Below are 18,970 nucleotides of genomic sequence, written 5' to 3'. Positions count from 1 at the left end.
CTTGCTACTTTCAGGCCTCAGTTGCTTCATATCCCAACTGGAAATAATAATATCTTCTACGCCTAAGTATAGATTGAACTAAATAATATCTTGAGGTTCCTTCACTGATGAAATTCATGATTCATGGTCTCATAGAAATAAAAGAAAACTGAATTAGTGTTTATACTATTACCTGCAACACAAGTAACAAAACAGCATTATTTTAATTCTCATAACACTACAATCTCAAGCATTCACAGTACCAAGCGTTGGGTCGCGTGCTTGCTAACTCACTTCAGTCGTGTCCGACTCTGTGACCGCGTGGACTGTAGCCTGCCAGGCTCCTCTGTCCATGGGATTATCCAGGCATGAATACTGGAGTGGGTTGCTGTGCCCTTCTCCAAGGGATCTTCCTAATCCAGGGATCAAATCTGCATCTCTTACATCTCCTGCATTGGCAGGTGGGTTCTTCACCACTAGTGCCACCTGGGAAGCCCAAGCATTGTGTTAAGCATCAGTTCATTTAATGTTCAATACAATACTAACAAATTGCCAATTAACATCTCCATTTCACATATGAGAAACTGAACATGAAAGAGATTAAGACATTTGTTGAAGGTTACATATGTTGAGTAACAAACTGACTTAAGTGACCCAGGTCTCTCAGGCACCAGAGGCTCAACCCTTCTTTCCAGTAGACTCTCTTGCTTGCTAGCCCTGAAGGAGCAGCACCTCTACAACCGAGTGATACTTCTACTTGCTTCAGTTGATTCTGAAGGCTCCATTTTAGCCCTCATCTTGTAATAAATCTTCTGGTTAGAAAAATTGCAAGCGGCTATTTGTCACTTTTAACTCTTCCAAAACAATCCACAAGTATCTTCATTATCCCTGAAATTTTGTTTACTGCATATACAACCCCCCCAGTTTCCATTTGGCATATCAAAAAACAAACCAGCAAAAAGCCATATAATAGAGAAAAGACAAAAAAGTACCCAAGTCAGGAAACAATGATAATGTGGCAGGAAGAGACCTTCACAAGGAGTTAAACAGAGCTTAATCTAAAGCCTGGGTGCTCCCAATTCCACTCCAGGGGTCTTCCCGTCACTTGATAAATTTTGGTTTCAAGTTCTCCTGAAGGCCATGGCCAATGCCACACCCAACAGTAGCAGCAACAGTAGCTCCTGTGGCATAAATTCACTAAAAAGCATTTTTTCAGAGAAACATATTAGCCAGTGAAAATCCCTTCAAACTCATAACTGATATCCCAAAAAAGAAAAAAAGAGAAAAAAGCAAGTGGAATTGAATATCCGATAAAAGCAATGCACTGGAAAGCATCTGGGAGACACTTCTGTACACTGCTCCCATTTATTTTCTACCTGTTTCTAAGCAAGGGGCCAAGATATTTTGTCAAGTTGAAGATTTGTTGCTGCTGTTCTGTCACAAATCTGTGTCCGCCTCTCTGTGATCCCCATGGACTGCAGCACGCCAGGCTTCCCTGTCCTTCACCATCTCCCAGAGTTTGCTCAAATTCACGTCCATTGAGTCAGTGATGCCATCCAACCATCTCATCCTCTGTCGTCCCCTTCTCCTCCCGCCTTCAATCTTTCCCTGCATCAGGGTCTTTTTCCAATGAGTCAGTTCTTCACATCAGGTGGCCAAAGTATTGGAGCTTCAGCTTCAGCATCAGTCTTCCCAATGAATACTCAGAGTTCATTTCCTTTATGATTAACTGGTTTGATTTCCTTGCTGTCCAAGGGACTCTCTAGAGTCTTCTCCAGCACCACAATTTAAAAACATCAAATCTTTGGTGCTCAAACTTCTTTATGGTCCAAGAGAAAAACAAAAGTAAAAAACATGGGCAAGCAACCTATTCAAAGAGAAGTTTGTGGCCAGAAAGACAGTGCCTGGAGAAAGATGAACATCCGGGTCTCAGTGAGGAGGATGCTCTGTGAGCTGAGAACACAGGTAGCACATAATCTCAGGGCTACATATGCACTGGCAGCATAGTCTGGTGAGAGGGAATCCATCTCACTCAGTCTTTAGGTAAGTCGTTCAGCATTTGGTTTTCTTCCTGCCACTTGCTTCAAATAAATTGTGTAATCAGTAATTATTGCTGGCTTCCTAGAATAGGTTAAAATATGGCAGGATGGCCAAGAAGATTGCTTACCATCGTGCATATAAATGTTAACGTCTCGTTAGCATTAGGTCTAGCTTAGAGCATTAAGTCTCTAATGAATTAAGATCACTTGCAAATCGAAGTTAATGATAATGGCAACTATCATCGACTGATAGCTACAGGCTTCCAGGGACTATGCTTAATGTTTTATGTAATTACCCCAATGAAAACACTATTTTGCAGAAAAGAAAAGTGAGTTAGATAGACATTACATTTTTGCCTACAGCCATACAGATGGTGATTAAAAGAGCCAGGCTAGGAACCAGGAAGTTGGGCTGTAGAGTTGGAACTCCTGGCTGTTGCACTAAGTAGCTGTTCCTCCTCACAAAACGTTTACTGTGTGTAAGGAACTATGCCAAGCACATTATTATATTCCATCCCTATATTTATTATCATTTCCATTTTCCATGTGATAAAACAGAAGCTTCAAGATGAATTAAATTATGCATTTCACATATAACTGGATAGTAGTGGAGCCCAGATAAAATCTATGTTTGTTTCACTTTTGTTTGTCTCTCAGTTCTAGTACCCATCCAAGCAAGTGTGCAATCTGCCACTTTGCCTTTAGTTGGTGAGCAGAAACATGAAGTAATAAAAAATAAAATATATGATCTTGCCCCTTTCCTGTTCAGATGAGGCTCAAAATGAATAGGGACTTACTCAAGAGAACTATTTACTACAAAGCTGTGACAAAAAGTTTCAATTATCCAGAAATCATCCTAGAAGGCTATGTTTTCTCTCGAATAAAATATGCTTTCTGATCATTTCCCATTAGGATATATCCACTGTGGGATATATTCACTTAACAAACACATGAAAAAATGCTCAACATCTCTCATAATCAGAGAAATGCAAATCAAAACCACAATAAGATACCATTTCACACCAGTCAGAATGGCTGCTATCCAAAAGTCTACATGCAATAAATGCTGGAGAGGGTGTAGAGAAAAGGGAATCCTCTTACGCTGTTGGTGGGAATGCAAACTAGTATAGCCACTATGGAGAATAGTGTGGAGATTCCTTAACAAACTGGAAATAGAACTGCCATATGATCCAGCAATCGCACTCCTGGGCATACACACCGAGGAAACCAGAATTGAAAGAGACACATGTACTCCAATGTTCATTGCAGCACTGTTTATGATAGCAAGGACATGGAAGCAACCTAGATGTCCATCTGCAGACGAATGGATAAGAAAGCTTTGGTACATATACACAATGGAGTATTATTCAGCCATTAAAAAGAATACATTTGAATCAGTTCTAATAAGGTGGGTGAAACTGGAGCCTATTATACAGAGTGAAGTAAGCCAGAAAGAAAAACACCAATACAGTATACTAACGCATATATATGGAATTTAGAAAGATGGTAATGATAACCCTGTATACGAGACAGCAAAAGAGACACAGATGTATAGAACAGTCTTTGGGACTTGGTGGGAGAGGGTGAGGGTGGGATGATTTGGGAGAATGGCATTGAAACATGTATATTATCATATGTGAAACAAATCACCAGTCCAGGTTCGACTCAGGATACAGGATGCTGGGGGCTGGTGCACTGGATGACCCAGAGGGATGATAAGGGGAGGAGGGAGGTGGGAGGGGTGTTCAAGAAAGGGAGCACATGTACACCTAGGGCGGATTCATGTCAATGTATGGCAAAACCAACCAATATAATATTGTAAAGTAATTAGCCTCCAATAAAAAATAAAATTCAGTTCAGTTCAGTCGATCAGTCGTGTCTGACTCTTTGCAGCCCCATGGACTGCAGCACGCCAGGCTTTCCTGTCCATCACCATTTCCCAGGGTTTGTTCAAACTCATGTCCATCGAATCAGTGATGCCATCCAACCATCTCATTCTCTGTTGTCCCCTTATCCTCCTGCCTTCAATCTTTCCCAGCATCAGGGTCTTCTCCAGTGATTCAGTTCTTCGCATCAGGTGGCCAAAGTATTGGTGTTTCAGCTTCAACATCAGTCCTTCCAGTGAATATTCAGGATTGATTTCCTTTAGAATGGACTGGTTGGATCTCCTTGCAGTCCAAGGGACTCTCAAGAGTCTTCTCCAACACCACAGTTCAAAAGCATCAGTTCTTCGGAGCTCAGCTTAAAATTATGTGGTGTCATTTATGGTTATTTGTTATCATTTTGTGTTTAAACAGAAAATTTTTTTCTAAGGAGAGATTTTTTTCACTTTTATTATTCTTTTAATCCTCTGGGGAAAAAATTAGAAAAACATGATGGGGATGACAGCTCATTTTCTTTTTAGACCTAGGTTCAGCTTCTACTACTAATTTTAAAAGATGGAGTCTGTCAATTTACTTAATTCACCATCTAATCAAGCCAGTGAATTCCTGGAAAATGTTTGGACAGATTTATGTACACTTAAGTTCATGCCAAAGATTTAATGTCACATCAAGGTTTGTTCCTTATAAGAATGTCTGAAAGGAACTTTCCCTAAGCATATATGTGAGCATCTTTGATTGAAAACACTAGAAGGTGAAAATCTGTCCTGCAAGCACTCTCATACTTTTTGAGAGTAGTTTAGTTTGCAAAGCCATAGGAGAAGTTTTGAGCAGTATCAAATTATTTGCGTTTTCGCTTTTTTTCTGAAACCAACTGAGTGTTAAACATGTACAAGGTTGGATGGCAGTCAGAGGGTCTCAGACCTTAAGAGAGCTGTGGAGATGGCACTGTCCTTTTAGGGAAGGATAGAGTGACTGTCAAGACACCTTATTTAATATATACAATAAAAAGAAATCAAGGATGGATGATATGGAGGCTGAGGACATTGCAATTTTCCAATTTCTTGGTGTGAATCAGTAAATAGTGCGTGTTCATTCATGAAGTATGTCTGACTCTTTTGTAACCCATGGACTGTAGCCTGCCAGGCTCCTCTGTCCATGGGATTTCCCAGGTAAGAATATTGGAGTGGATTGTCATTTCCTTCTCCAGGAGTCAATTCATAGACTTGGAAGCTACTGACTGAAAAAGAGGCCAGCTATTCAAAAGGAAGCTCATTCTATTATATCCAGGAATGTTTCCCCCTCACTTTCCCTAAAGGGATATTTGTTCATTTCGCTGGATACTCATGTTATGGGAATACATGAATACCCAAACAGCTCCAAGGCTGTTAAACATAGGAATCAGGAACCAAAAGCATCATCATAGTCTGGGAAAGAGAAGGGACATGTGCAGGAAAGATAGCGGAGTCCTGGCTCAGATCCAGCTCGTAGTGGGTCAAGTAGTTTCACAAATTTGCCTGCTGGTTATTTTCCAAGTCACTGAATAAATAATTTGAATTGATGTACTCATAGTTGGCAAAATTCTCATACTGGCTCCTGGAAATACAGTGTAAGTACCATAGTGGTGGAAGCCAAGAGGAACCTCTGCAAATGCCTCTTCTCCCCAAGAAGCAAATTACAAGCTGTACTGCATCCTTGTGGTAAAAACGGTGGTTGCTGCCATCCTAAAATAAAGAATATAGGAAGACCTCACCCTATTACCAGATAATCCACCAGTCTGGCTTCCAACAAAACTGGATGAAATGTGGCAGATTGACAGCTAGATTATTACAAATTTTCCAAGTAGTATTCCCACGGAATTTGTTGTACCACACATGAGCAAATTAATACAGCCTCCAGCAAGAGACTCTGAGCTGGTGATGAAGTGAACACAGACTTTTCTATAACACTCTGTTCTAGAAGCCAGAGGCTATGACCCGCATACATGGGCTCCCATATCCAATAACTTCTTTTTGGGTTTTGCCATTGGAAGTTCCAGTTGAAAATCAGAAGGGATTAGATCTTGCCTGTAAAGTTACCTTGAGCTGATTGTATTCCTTGATTGAAGGTTGTGTGTTAGTCAATCAGTTGTGTCTGACTTTTTGCAATCCCTTGGACTGTAGCCCTCCAGTTTCCTCTGGCCCATGGAATTCCCCAGGCAAGAATACTGGCATGAAAAACCATTACCTTCTCCAGAGGATCTTCCAGACCCAGGGACTGAACCCAAGGTTCCCACATTGTAGGCAGATTCTTAACCATCTGAGTCACCAGGAAAGCCCTGATTGAAGGTTGCTAATCCTCTAAGCAGCTCTGTGTCTCCAGGTGTCAATATCCTCTATCTGGCTTCAACACTTTATGCCTAAAAAGTGAATAGCTGACTACTACAATAAGTTCCAGGCTGTAGTACTGATCCAAAACTTTTGTAACTAGTTTCTGCCATTATCTTATTCTGAAAGTGCCCTCTGTTCCCTTTGGGACACTGAGTGTTTGATATCAGTTCAGTCGCTCAGTCATGTCCAACTCTTTGCGACCCCATGGACTGCAGCACACCAGGCTTCCTTGTCCATCACCAACTCCCAGAGCTTGCTCAAACTCATGTCCATCTAGTCGGTGATGCCATCCAACCATCTCATCCTCTGTCGTCCCCTTATGCTCCTGCCTTCAAGCTTTCCCAGCATCAGGTTCTTCTCCAAAGAGTCAGCTCTTCACATCAGGTGGCCAAAGTATTGGAGTTTCAGCTTCAGCATCAGTCCTTCCAATGAATGTTCTGGATTGATTTCCTTTACGGTGGACTTGTTGTATCTCCTTGCAGCACAAGGGATTCTCAAGAGTCTTTTCCAACACCACAGTTCAAAAGCATCGATTATTCTGTGCTCAGCTTTCTTTATAGTCGAACTCTCACATCCATACATGACTATTGGAAAAACCATAGCTTTGACTAGGTGGACCTTTGCTGTCAAAGTAATGTCTCTGCTTTTTAATTTGCTGTCTACATTGGTCATAACTTTACTTCCAAGGAACAAGCATCTTTTAATTTCATGGCTACAATCACAATCTGCAGTGATTTTGGAGCCCAAAAAAATAGTTTCTCACTGTTTCCACTGTTTCCCCATCTATTTGCAATGAAGTGATGGGACCAGATGCCATGATTTTAGTTTTCTGAATGTTAAGTTTTAAACCAACTTTTTCACTCTCCTCTTGCACATTTATCAAGAAGCTCTTTAGTTCTACTTCGTTTCTGCTATAAGGAGAATGTTATCTGCATATCTGAGGTTATTGATATTTCTCCCAACAATTTTGATTCCATCTTGTGCTTCATCCAACCCGGCATTTCACATGATGTACTTTTCATATAAGTTAAATAAGCAGAGTGACAATATACAGACTTGACATACTCCTTTCCAAATTCGGAACCAGTCTGTTGTTCCATGTCCAGTTCTAACTGTTGCTTCTTGACCTGCATACAGTTTTCTCAGGAGGCAGGTAAGGTGGTGTGGTATTCCTAACTCTTTAAGAATTTTCCACAGTTTGTTGTGATCCACACAGTCAAAGGCTTTGGCATAGCAGACAAAGCAGAAGTAGATCTTTCTCTGGAACTCTCTTGCTTTTCAATGATCCAGAGGATGTTGGCAATTTGATCTCAGATTCTTCTGCCTTTTCTAAATCCAGCTTCAACATCTGGAAATTCATGGTTCATGTACTGTTGAAGCCTGGCTTGGAGAATTTTGAGCATGACTTTGCTGGCATGTGAGATGAGTGTAATTGTGTGATACTTTGAACATTTTTTGGCATTGTTTTCCTTTCAGATTGGAATGAAGACTGACCTTTTCCAGTCCTGTGGCCACTGCTGAGTTTTCCAAATTTGCTGGCATAGTAAGGGCAGCACTTTCACAGCATCATCTTTTAGGATTTGAAATAACTCAACTGGAATTCCATCACCTCCACTAGCTTTGTTCTTAGTGATGCTTCCTAAGGCCCACTTGACTTCACAGTCCAGGTTGTCTGGCTCTAGGTGAGTGATCACACCATCATGGTTATCTCGGTCATCAAGATCTTTTTTTTACAGTGCATACTATTTATGTCCTTTATTGAGCCCATCTTTGCATGAAATGTTCCCTTGTATCTCTAATTCTCTTGAAGAGATCACTAGTCTTTCCCATTCTATTGTTTCCCTCTATTTCTGTGCATTGGTCACTGAGGAAGGCTTTCTTGTCTCTCCTTGCTATTCTTTGGAACTCTGCATTCAAATGGGTATATCTTTCCTTTTCTCCCTTGCCTTTCACTTCTCTTCTTTTCTCAGCTATTTGTAAGGCCTCCTCAGACACCATTTTGCCTTTTTTACATTTCTTTTTCTTGGGAATGATCGTGATCCCTGTCTCGTACAATGTCACTAACCATCGTCCATAGTTCTTCAGGCACTCTATCAGATCTAATCCCTTGAATCTATTTGTCACTTCCCCTGTATAATCATAAGGGATTTGATTTAGATCATACCTGAATGGTCTAGTGGTTTTCCTTACTTACTTCAATTTAAGTTTGAATTTTGCTTTAGGATTTCATGATCTGAGACACAGTCAGCTCCTGGTCTTGTTTTTGCTGACAGTATAGAGATTCTTCATCTTTGGCTGCAAAGAATATAATCAATCTTGTTTCAGTATTGACCATTTGGTGATGTCTATGTGTAGAGTCTTCTCTTGTGTTGTTGGAAGAGGGTGTTTGTTATGACCAGTGTGTTCTCTTGGCAAAACTCTATTAACCTGTGCCTTGCTTCATTCTGTACACCAAGGCCAAATTTGCTTGTTATTCCAGGTACCTCCTGACTTCCTACCATTGCATTGCAGTCCCCTATAATGAAAATGACATCTTTTTTAGATGTTAGTTCTAAAAGGTCTTATAGATCTTCACAGAACTGTTCAACCTCAGCTAGACTTGTATTACTGTGATATTGAATGGTTTGCCTTGGAAATGAACAGGGATCATTTTGTCATTTTTGAAATTTCCACCCAAGTACTGCATTTCACACTCTTTTGTTGACTATGATGGCTACTCCATTTCTTCTAAGGGATTCCTGCCCACGGTAGAAGATATAATGGTCATCTGAGTTAAATTCGCCGATTCCAGTCCATTTTTAGTTCACTGATTCCTAAAATGTCATTGCTCACTCTTGCCATCTCCTGTTTGACCACTTCCAGTTTACCTTGATTCATGGACCTAACATTCCTGGTTCCTATGCAATATTGCTCTTTATAGCATCGGACTTTACTTCCATTACCAGGCACATCTACAACTGGGTGTTGTTTTTGCTTTGGCTCTGTCTGCTCATTTTTTCTGGAGTTATTTCTCCACTCTTCTCCAGTAGCATATTGGGCACCTACCAACCTGGGGAGTTCATCTTTCAGTGTTTGATATGAGATTATCAAATTCTGGAGAAGGAAATGGTACTCCACTCCAGTATTCTTGCCTGGAACATCCAATGGACAGAGGAGCTTAATGCGCTACAGTCCATGAGGTCGTAAGAGTTGGACACGACTGAAAACACACACACACTTTTAGGTACTCATAATGGAATGATTTGGGCTTCCCTTGTGGCTTAGCTGGTAAAGAATCCACCTGCAATGCAGGAGACCTGGGTTCAATCCCTGGGTTGGGAAGATCCCCTGGAGAAGGGAAAGGCTACCAACTCCAGTATTCTGGCTTGGAGAACTCCATGGACTGTATAGCCCATGGGGTCACAAAGAGTCAGACACGACTGATCAACTTTCACTTTCAGTGGAATAATTACCAAGGTAAACTTTTAGATGGAAAAAGACGTCGAGATTATCATACAAAGTGAAGTAAGTCAGACAGAGAAAGACAAAATATCACATGATATCACTTATATGTAGATCTTAAAAATCATACAAAAGAACTTATTTACAAAATAGAAATAGACTCACAGACATAGAAGAAAACAAATTTATTGTTTTCAAAGGGAAAAGAGGGGGAAAGGGAGGGATAAATTAGGAACTTGGGATTGACATACACACACTACTATATATAAAATACATAAACAACAAGGACCTACTGTGTAGCACTGGGACTATATTCAGTAACTTACAATAACCTGAGACAGAAAAGAATCTGAAATATTCTTATATAACGGAATCACTTTGCTATGCACCTGAAACTAACACAGCATTGTAAATCAAGTATACTTTAATAAAAACTGTTTATTTTGAAAAAAAAAAAAGATTGTCAAATCCTTCTGAGATATTGAGAGGGAAAGAACAGAGAAATGGGGATTAAGAAGATGAAAATTATAGTAAATGGTTCTTGATTAAATTTTGCTCTTAATGACTCCTGGACACATTTTCATGAATCTCACCAACATCTCATGAATGATTTCATATGCTGTTGTTTTAAGAGAGTGATTCTCAAAATGTGGTCTTTGCACCAACATGACAGTGGCATCAAAAACACAAGACTTTGTTAGAAATGTAATTTATTGGACTCCATTCCAGATACTCTGGGAGTGGGACCCAGCATTCCATATTTTAACAAGCCCTTTAAGTGATTTGATGTTACAGTTCAAGAACCACTATATTTAGGTGGATCATGACCCTATCTTCCTAATAAAAAATACTAATTAAGGTAACCAACCACAAGGAGACTCTTATTAGGTAAAACCAAATATACTAAATCAAGACACAAATAGATAATTAAATATTGATTCTACCTATTGCCAAGCTTCAGCAGTTTTTTTAATTAGAAAAAAAAAATGTTTATCATAGAATATTTAACTCCTCTTTGCCAAGTTTATCATAATTTTCAACTCTAGAAACCATATAAGCTATAAAGAGGTGTCTAGGGATCAAATATAATTACTCATAGGTCATAATTTTTTCTAAATGTTTTCTGCATAATGATATTGCCACAAACTATTAGTGAGAAGTATTGGGAAAATTCTAGGTGATGGGCCCCAGGTCAAATAATTTAAGAAAATTTCTAGCTCAACAGTACTTAATACATTTATTTAAAATATAACTATCCCAAATTATTGACATATAATTGTGCATTAAAATTCCCCACAATTTTTGGCATGTCATGTCTCTCAGAGTATCATATTTACGTATAATACATTTTGGAGAAAATTAAAGCCAGGAAATGACATAACTAACAAAACAGGGCTGTAAAACAGGTAAGTAAAGACAGATATGAACAAAAAAGAGAATTGAAGCTATATAGCTAGCATGATGAGGGTCTCTAATTCTCAGAATGGTGTATTAGAATTATTCTCTGAAATAGCAAAAAAATAATAATATGATGATGAAGAAATGACAGGGTCAATATGAGTGAGGGAGAAGGTAGCTTTGCAATGTCATGACAAATTGGTAGAATGGCTAAAGTGAGGAACAAGCAGAAAAAAGCTGTAACCCAAAGGAGAAAATTTCATGTAGAAAGGGGATTTTTTTCACTTTAAGTAAAATAGTGAGGAGAGCCATTTACTCATTAATCTATTATTTTATGTGGTCTCAGTTTAGTCCATCAGAGCTGTGCATCACTGGAATGTCAGTGCAAATCCAAGTATACTATCGAGTATAATTTGAAACATACAGATAAGATTGCCTTTCCCATTTTGTTTTCCTCCATTGACAATCGTCAAGAGGAAACTCAGAGTCTCCAACGTATTCCAAATAAACATTTCTCTTTCTTGGTTTCCACACTACAATAGCAGCACCGGAGAGGACACTCCAGAACTCTGTGTTCCTCTAGCAGAACACCCACCATTCCCTCTTCCACAATATGTATCCCCTTAAAATCATTAATTCTTCCTGGAAAATCTAATGATGCCAATCCCTGCTATCAGCGTTCATGAAAAGAAGCCCAGGATATCCCTCTTCCCCAGACTATGATTATGAGGTGCAGTGAGGCAACTCATCTTAGAATGAACACTGTTTTTTATCCTCCCTTATTTATTTTCCTGTTCAGCACTAAGCATCATATAATATCATTTATGGGCTTCCCTGGTGGTTCAATTGGTAGAGAATCTGCCTGCAATGAGGGAAACCTGGGTTCAATCCCTGGGTTGGGAAGATCCCCTGGAGAAAAAAAAAATGGCAACCCACTCCAGCATTCTTGTGTGGAGAATCCCATGGACAGAGGAACCTGGCAGGCTACAGTCCATGGGGTCACAAAGAGTCAGACAGAACTGAGTGACAGCACAGCAACATGGCACAATATCATTTATACTTTACTTATTTAGTGATTTATCCGTCTCTCTTCCTAAATAAAAGGTCCTTGAAGGCAGGAACTTTTTTTCTGATTTTTTTATGCATCCCTTAGGTCTGAGCAGTTAAGAACTCTACGTATTTAATAAGTAAATACATAAGTGAGTACTCCACAAACCCCCATATTCTCAATTAACATGAAGGATGGCTGAATCCTCTGATTCTTCTAAATATCATTTCTCTATATTTCCTATTGGTCCCAATAACACTATATCAAAATTCTATTTAACTTAGTTAATCTTATTTAATTGTTCATCTACAAATGTCTATTCAGACAAACTCTTGAGAGGCACCATATTTTATCTCTATATATCCAGGTTCTTTGATGAAGCCTGCCATATATTTCTTAAATTGATGAATGCATGTATCAACAGATAAGAAAAACCACATCCGAGTTAATAGAGAAAACCTTTTCAGTAGTAATAAAATAGATACACATGCTAAGTTGCTCAGTCATGTCTGACTCTTTGTGACCCATGGACTGTAGCCCACCAGGCTCCTCTGTCCATGGAATTTTCCTGACAAAGATACTGGAGCAGGTTGCCATTTCCTCCTGCAGGGGATCTTCCTGAACCAGGGATCGAACCTGTTTCTCCTGAATTGCAGGTGCATTCTTTTACTGCTGAGCCACCAAGGAAGCCCAATAAGTACACAATGACCTGAAAGGAAAAAATTAAAAAGAAGTTACGATTGCCTGTAGTTAGAGGAATCCAGTATCTTCGAAGCCTCTACTCCTTTCTCAGTTTTCCAATATTTTCCCAAATCTAAAGTGGTACAGGCCATTTCCTCTTTGGGAACTCTTAGAATCAAAAAAGCAAACAGAAAAAATAAAAAGCACAACAAAACAGATTATCAAATTTCTATGTCTTTACACTCAGTGCATTCATATATTTAAGACAAAACACAATAGAACATGTAGAAATGTATAAATCAATATTTGTATAAGCATATAAAGTATAATATGTATTTGGAAAAGGAAAAGAAGATAACTTTAAAAACATTGCTTTATTTTCAGGAGAGTTCTTTCAGTAAATTTTCCTTCTTGAAAAATTACATAGTAAATATGACAAATATGTATGAAATTTTAAAATGCAACCAAAAAATGTAAATCTTTGTTGCAAATTCTTTGGCAAAATTTTATGAATAATAAATTATATATATTAATATGTATAATATAAATCAACTATAGTATGCACAAGAAAATTATAGAATTTGTGAAAAGTATTAATTCATAGAAGACTATAAACAGTTATTCTAAATTAAGACTTACATAGAATTATATACAATGAAGACATTATTTTATTCTGTAAACAGGTGTCTCTGACTACATATACAATTCCCTTGGAAAGAGTATGAATAATCCACACTGTAAACCACTATAGTGGTTTAGTGCCCCGATCATAATGCAAAAGTAAAGCACAGACATACAGAATGGAATCAGAAGTAAGTTTAAATCCCTAAGATGTATAGCCCTGCCAGATGAGAATTATATGGAAATAACTCAGAATGAAATAAGCAGGTAAAAAAAAAAAAAAGACAATCTATTCTACAAGTGAAGCAATCTGCAATGGTTTGAGACTCAAGCAGAATTATGAAGAATCTATTAGCTAACATAAATCCAGGGCATCTAAAAGATAGTATTATTTGGAGAGTTGTGGACTTGGAATTGATACAAAGGAATTACAAATGTGAGGTCTGTGTATCACTTATTGTCTTGAAAAGAACCATCCAGATGTCAGGTCTCCAAAATCTCTGTTTGATGTGCAACCTCAGCTAGATTAAGAATGCAACCCAAAATTTCTCAGGAAAATAATTCCAAGTTGCTTGAAATAATATTGTTTCCTTGGGGTGTAAAATGTTTAATATTAAATGGATTGTAAAAATTTAGAAATAATGGCATCTATAGTTTTAATTTTATTATGTTAAGCTCAAGAACAAGTTGTGTGTCTATATATTTACATATATAAGATTTTAAATTCCCCTGTTTAACATAAAACTATACATTAGAGTACTTAATAGCTTAACTTTAGTATTATAATGAAAATATTTTAGAAAATAATGAAAGGTTTGACTTTAATATAAAGGTTAAAATGACTAAATTTGACACAGTATTAATATAAAAATTATCACATTTATGTTTAATAAGTTTACTCTGTAAGATTTATGACTCACTTAAGTACTTGGAAGACTTTATTTGATAGGTAGTTTAAGTACTTAAGGAGAAAACTGATTATGTTAAATTTACAAAGGCAGCTTAAATTTTAAGAGAACTTAAGTGTTTTAAATGCTGATAAAGATAATTGTTAACATGCTATAGCTTTATTAAATATGATGACAACATTTGTAAGTAAAAACTGAAGCTTAATTTGCTGTATGTCTCGGGGACTCAAACTGGGATTCTGTGACAGCCTGGAGTGTAGGATGGGGTGGGAGAGAGGATCAGGAGGGGGGGAAAATATGGATACCTTTGGCTGATCCGTGTTGATCTATGGCAGAAATCAACACAAAATTGTAAACCAATTATCCTTCAACTAAAAATAAATTTTAAAAACTAAAAGCTTATGGATTAAAAGGTTTTTTAATTTTAATATGAAGAAAATATTAATTTCAACTGTTAAAGTAGCTAATTTTTATTTTCTGTATATAGAAATCCACACTCAAGCACCAAAAATATCAAAAACAAAACAAAAACCTCCCAATGACAATAATGAACATGAGATTTGACAAACTTTGTAAAATGTTCTAATTGTAGTCTTAAGATGCTTCTGAATTTTTCTGAGTACCAAATTCTTGACAATGATTTAATCAAGTTTTAATAAAATTACCTGTATCTTGCAAGGAGATCCAACCAGTCCATTCTAAAGGAGATCAATCCTGGGTGTTTATTGGAGGGACTGATGCTAAAGCTGAAACTGCAATACTTTGGCCACCTCATGCGACGAGTTGACTCACTGGAAAAGACTCTGATGCTGGGAAAGATTGGGGGCGGGAGGAGAAGGGGACGACCGAGAATGAGATGGCTGGATGGCATCACCGACTCTGTGGACATGAGTTTGAGTGAACTCCGGGAGTTGGTGATGGACAGAGAGGCCTGGCGTGCTGTGATTCATGGGGTCGCGGAGAGTCGGACACGACTGAGCGACTGAACTGACTGACTATAAATTTTAACCTGGAGGACAGAACCTATAATCCAAAACCTATGATGAAAACTATATATGCTTTCTGATACATATGTTTTATGGCAAAATAGAAAGAAAAATAAATGTTAAAAATACAAGGAATTCCTAGATTGTCCTGTAATATTTATTTCAATATTAACATCATTTAATATTTAAATAACAGGACTTGGTGATTTCACTGCTGTGACCTGGTTTCCATCCCTGGTCATTGGAAAACTAAGATTCCATAAGCTGTACATAATGTGGCCAAACAAAAAATGAAGTAAAGCTACAATTACTGCTGAGTGGTGTTCTAGGGAACAAGCTGTATTGCCAGGGTAAATAGTTGTTCATTAAGAAAGCATCTAGATGGGTACTGACATCAGCTAGATGGCCAAATAAGAAGTCCCTCTTTTGTATCCCATTCTCAACATCACTTAATAACGTAAATTGTTAAGAAATGCAAATAAAAACCACAATGAATTATCATATCAGTCAAAAAGATAAGAGATAAGGGTTGATGAGGACAAATAGTTAAGGGAAAACTCGTGTACCTTTGGTTAAAATGTAATTGGTAAACCACTTGGAAAACTGTATGACGATGCCTCAAAAAATTAAAAGTAGAATGACCACTGACGAGGAAAAGTTAAAATTTTCTATAACCTCCTTCTCCTTCTGCCTCTGTAACTCAGCTTGCCCCTTGCCAAGTCTAGATCACACAGGTCACGTAGTCTCAGAAAGTGGGGACTGGCAATACTAGGAACTGGAGCTTATCTCACTCACCCTTGTCCTGCTCTTTGCAGTCACCCAGCCCCTGCATCCTGCTTACTCATGCCTGTCCAGGTCAGACATCCCCCTCCCCATGTTGACCACTGTTCCCGTGCGAGAAACCCCTAGTTTAAACCAGCCTATTAGCAGCTAGTGTTGCCCACTAGATTCTGTCTATGAAAACTCTGTTACCCCTTTGTTCGGGGCTCAGAGCTTGGAGTGTTAACTCCTCTGGGCCCGCCGGCGTAATAAACCTGAGTTCTCCAACTCTCCGAGTGCGGTGCTTGGTTTCTCGAGTACTGGTTTCTGCAACACCATGTAATCCAGCAATCTCAAGTCTGCGTAGGTATCAAAGGAAATGAAATTACTAGCACTATACATCTGTACCCTCGTGTTCATTGCAGTATTATTCACGATAACCAAGACATGGAGGCTACATAAGTTTCCATCGACGAATAAATGAGGATGTGGTGCACAGCGGGATATTATTTAGTCATGAAAAGAAGGAACTCCTGCTATCTGCAACATGACACACCTTGAATGTATTGCGAAATAAATCGAAGAAAGATAAAGACTGTGTGATCTCACTAACATGTGAATTGTTTTTAAAGCCAAACTTGCAGAATTAGAGAGGAAGTAGAGTGGTGGTTTTCTGGGGCTAAGGTGGAGAGGAAATGGAGAGACATTGGTCAATGGGTAGACACTTCCCATAATAAGTTCTGGGGATCTAATGTACACCATGGTGCCTATAATTAATAATTTTTTATTATAGATGTGAAAGTTGATAAGAGAGTAGACCTTAAATATTCTTGCTGGGAAAAAACTAGTAGTTATGTGGCTCGATGGAGGTACTAACTAACCTTTGTGGTAATCATTTCTCAATATATATATATATACATCAAATTACCGCATTGTGCCTTAAACTCACTGTTTGCTATTATGTCAATTATTTCTCAATAAAGCTTGATGGGAGAGAGACAAAATACACCTAGATGGATTCCTATTTATACAAAGTGATTATTATCCTGCCCTGTCTCCTACAAAGTGTGAAAGGGACTAGTGGCAGCAGAAATCAACAAATTATCTAATATAGCAAATAGACATTTGGAGGATAAGGGATAAAGAGGGATAGATGGAGGGAAGATCAGATAAACATGGCCTCAGGCGTGGCTGGGAGGAAAGTGAAAAAGTTATCTGCGAGGGTGTTGGACAAGGGGCTTCCCAGGTGGCACTAGTGATATAGAACCCATCTGCCAATGCAGGAGCTATAAGAGATGTGGGTTCGATCCCTGGCTAGGGAAGATCCCCTGGAGGTGGGCATGGCAACCCACTCCAGTATTCTTGCCTAGAGAATCCCATAGACAGATGAGCCTGGAGGGCTACAGTCCATGGGGGTCACAAACAGTTGGACACGACTGACGCAACTTAGCAAGGCACAGCACAGGTTGCACAAGAGACTGCAGCAGGTATGGCCAAGATTTCAAAGGATTGAGTTGCTTGATGATTCAATTTTAAGTTATGACTTGTTCACCAAATCAATCTAGTCAATGACTCTGAGGTCTGAAGGAAAGGGGAAATATCCTATGCTTAGGGATATAAAAGTAGACAGAAGAAAACAACCAAAGAGTATAAAATTGAGAATTCAGTGGAAAAAGGAATTTGCTTATGATATTATAAAATATTGCAATCCATGCAAGACATTGGGGAGGTTGGCTAAACTTTCCACAAGAAAAGGAGTGAGCGCTCAAGGCAATTTGGATTTAAAGACCAGATGGACAGCAGATAATGGGAGGACTTAATGACATTCAGGTGACGAACACATGAATTAGTTTTACATATAATAAAATGTAAAGGATATACAGTGGACCCTTCCTCTTCACAAAGAAGTGGTGAGAATACTTATCGAGTACATTCAAGAAAATTGCTGTACTGGCTCACACTGTAATTTCCCAATCTGGTCCAGACCTTTGATAAATTTCTGCTGATAGCCTATGAAATCTGCCATGGTCACATACCTGTCTTGAAAATTTGCCAGGGAAGCACTTCTCACTCTCTCAAGCTATGTTCCCTGTGTGTAGATCTATAGTTCTCCCCTTGGTTTGGCAACTGACTTTTACGCCTCTGTCTAGGTAACTCATATCTGCTTGTTACCTTAATTTCAGTGTTATCTCTGACTTTGGATGCAAATACTCTATTAGAAAGCCTTCATCAAAGTGCTGCCCCTTGCCTCTTTTCACTCCACTGAGAGATAGGGTAAAAGCATCCTTTTTATGTTTCAGAAGCATGTCTTCTTTATGTTTCTTGTGCCTTTCTCTTTGCCTTCTCCTCAGATAGTGGTGGTTTAGTCATTAAGTCATGTCTGACTCTTTTTATGACCTCATGGATTGTAGCTCACCAGGCTCCTCTGTCTATGGGATTTCCTTGGTGAGAATATTAGAGTGGGTTGCCATTTCCTTTTCCAGGGGATTTCCCTGGTCTGGGGATCGAACTCTTGTCTCCTGTATTGCAGGCAGATTCTTTCACCACTGAGCCACCAGGGCTTCCAGAGCTCTATAAATTTTTGCTTACGTCATATTTGTAACTATAACTATAAACTCGGGGCAGAACTGGTCAAACTGAAGGACTGAACCCTCAAAAATACATAAAAGCATTTGTCATAAATTATCAGAATCATCATTTCTCTAAATAGGAAGTGTAACAAGTAGGACCCTCTGTGGCCTTCCTGGGACAGACTTCTCCCCTATGTTGTCTCCTTTAGCTCCTCTCCGAAGCGCCAAGATAAGTCTTTGATGTACATTGCCTGAGTTGTTTTACACAAGTGAAAATCCCCCACCAAATGG

The sequence above is a fragment of the Moschus berezovskii genome, chromosome 25, assembly GCF_049115385.1.
Source record: "Moschus berezovskii isolate FMDL1 chromosome 25, NW_MosBer_1.0, whole genome shotgun sequence".
Classification (NCBI taxonomy): Eukaryota; Metazoa; Chordata; class Mammalia; order Artiodactyla; family Moschidae; genus Moschus; species Moschus berezovskii.
Note: the sequence above shows the minus strand (reverse complement) of the source record.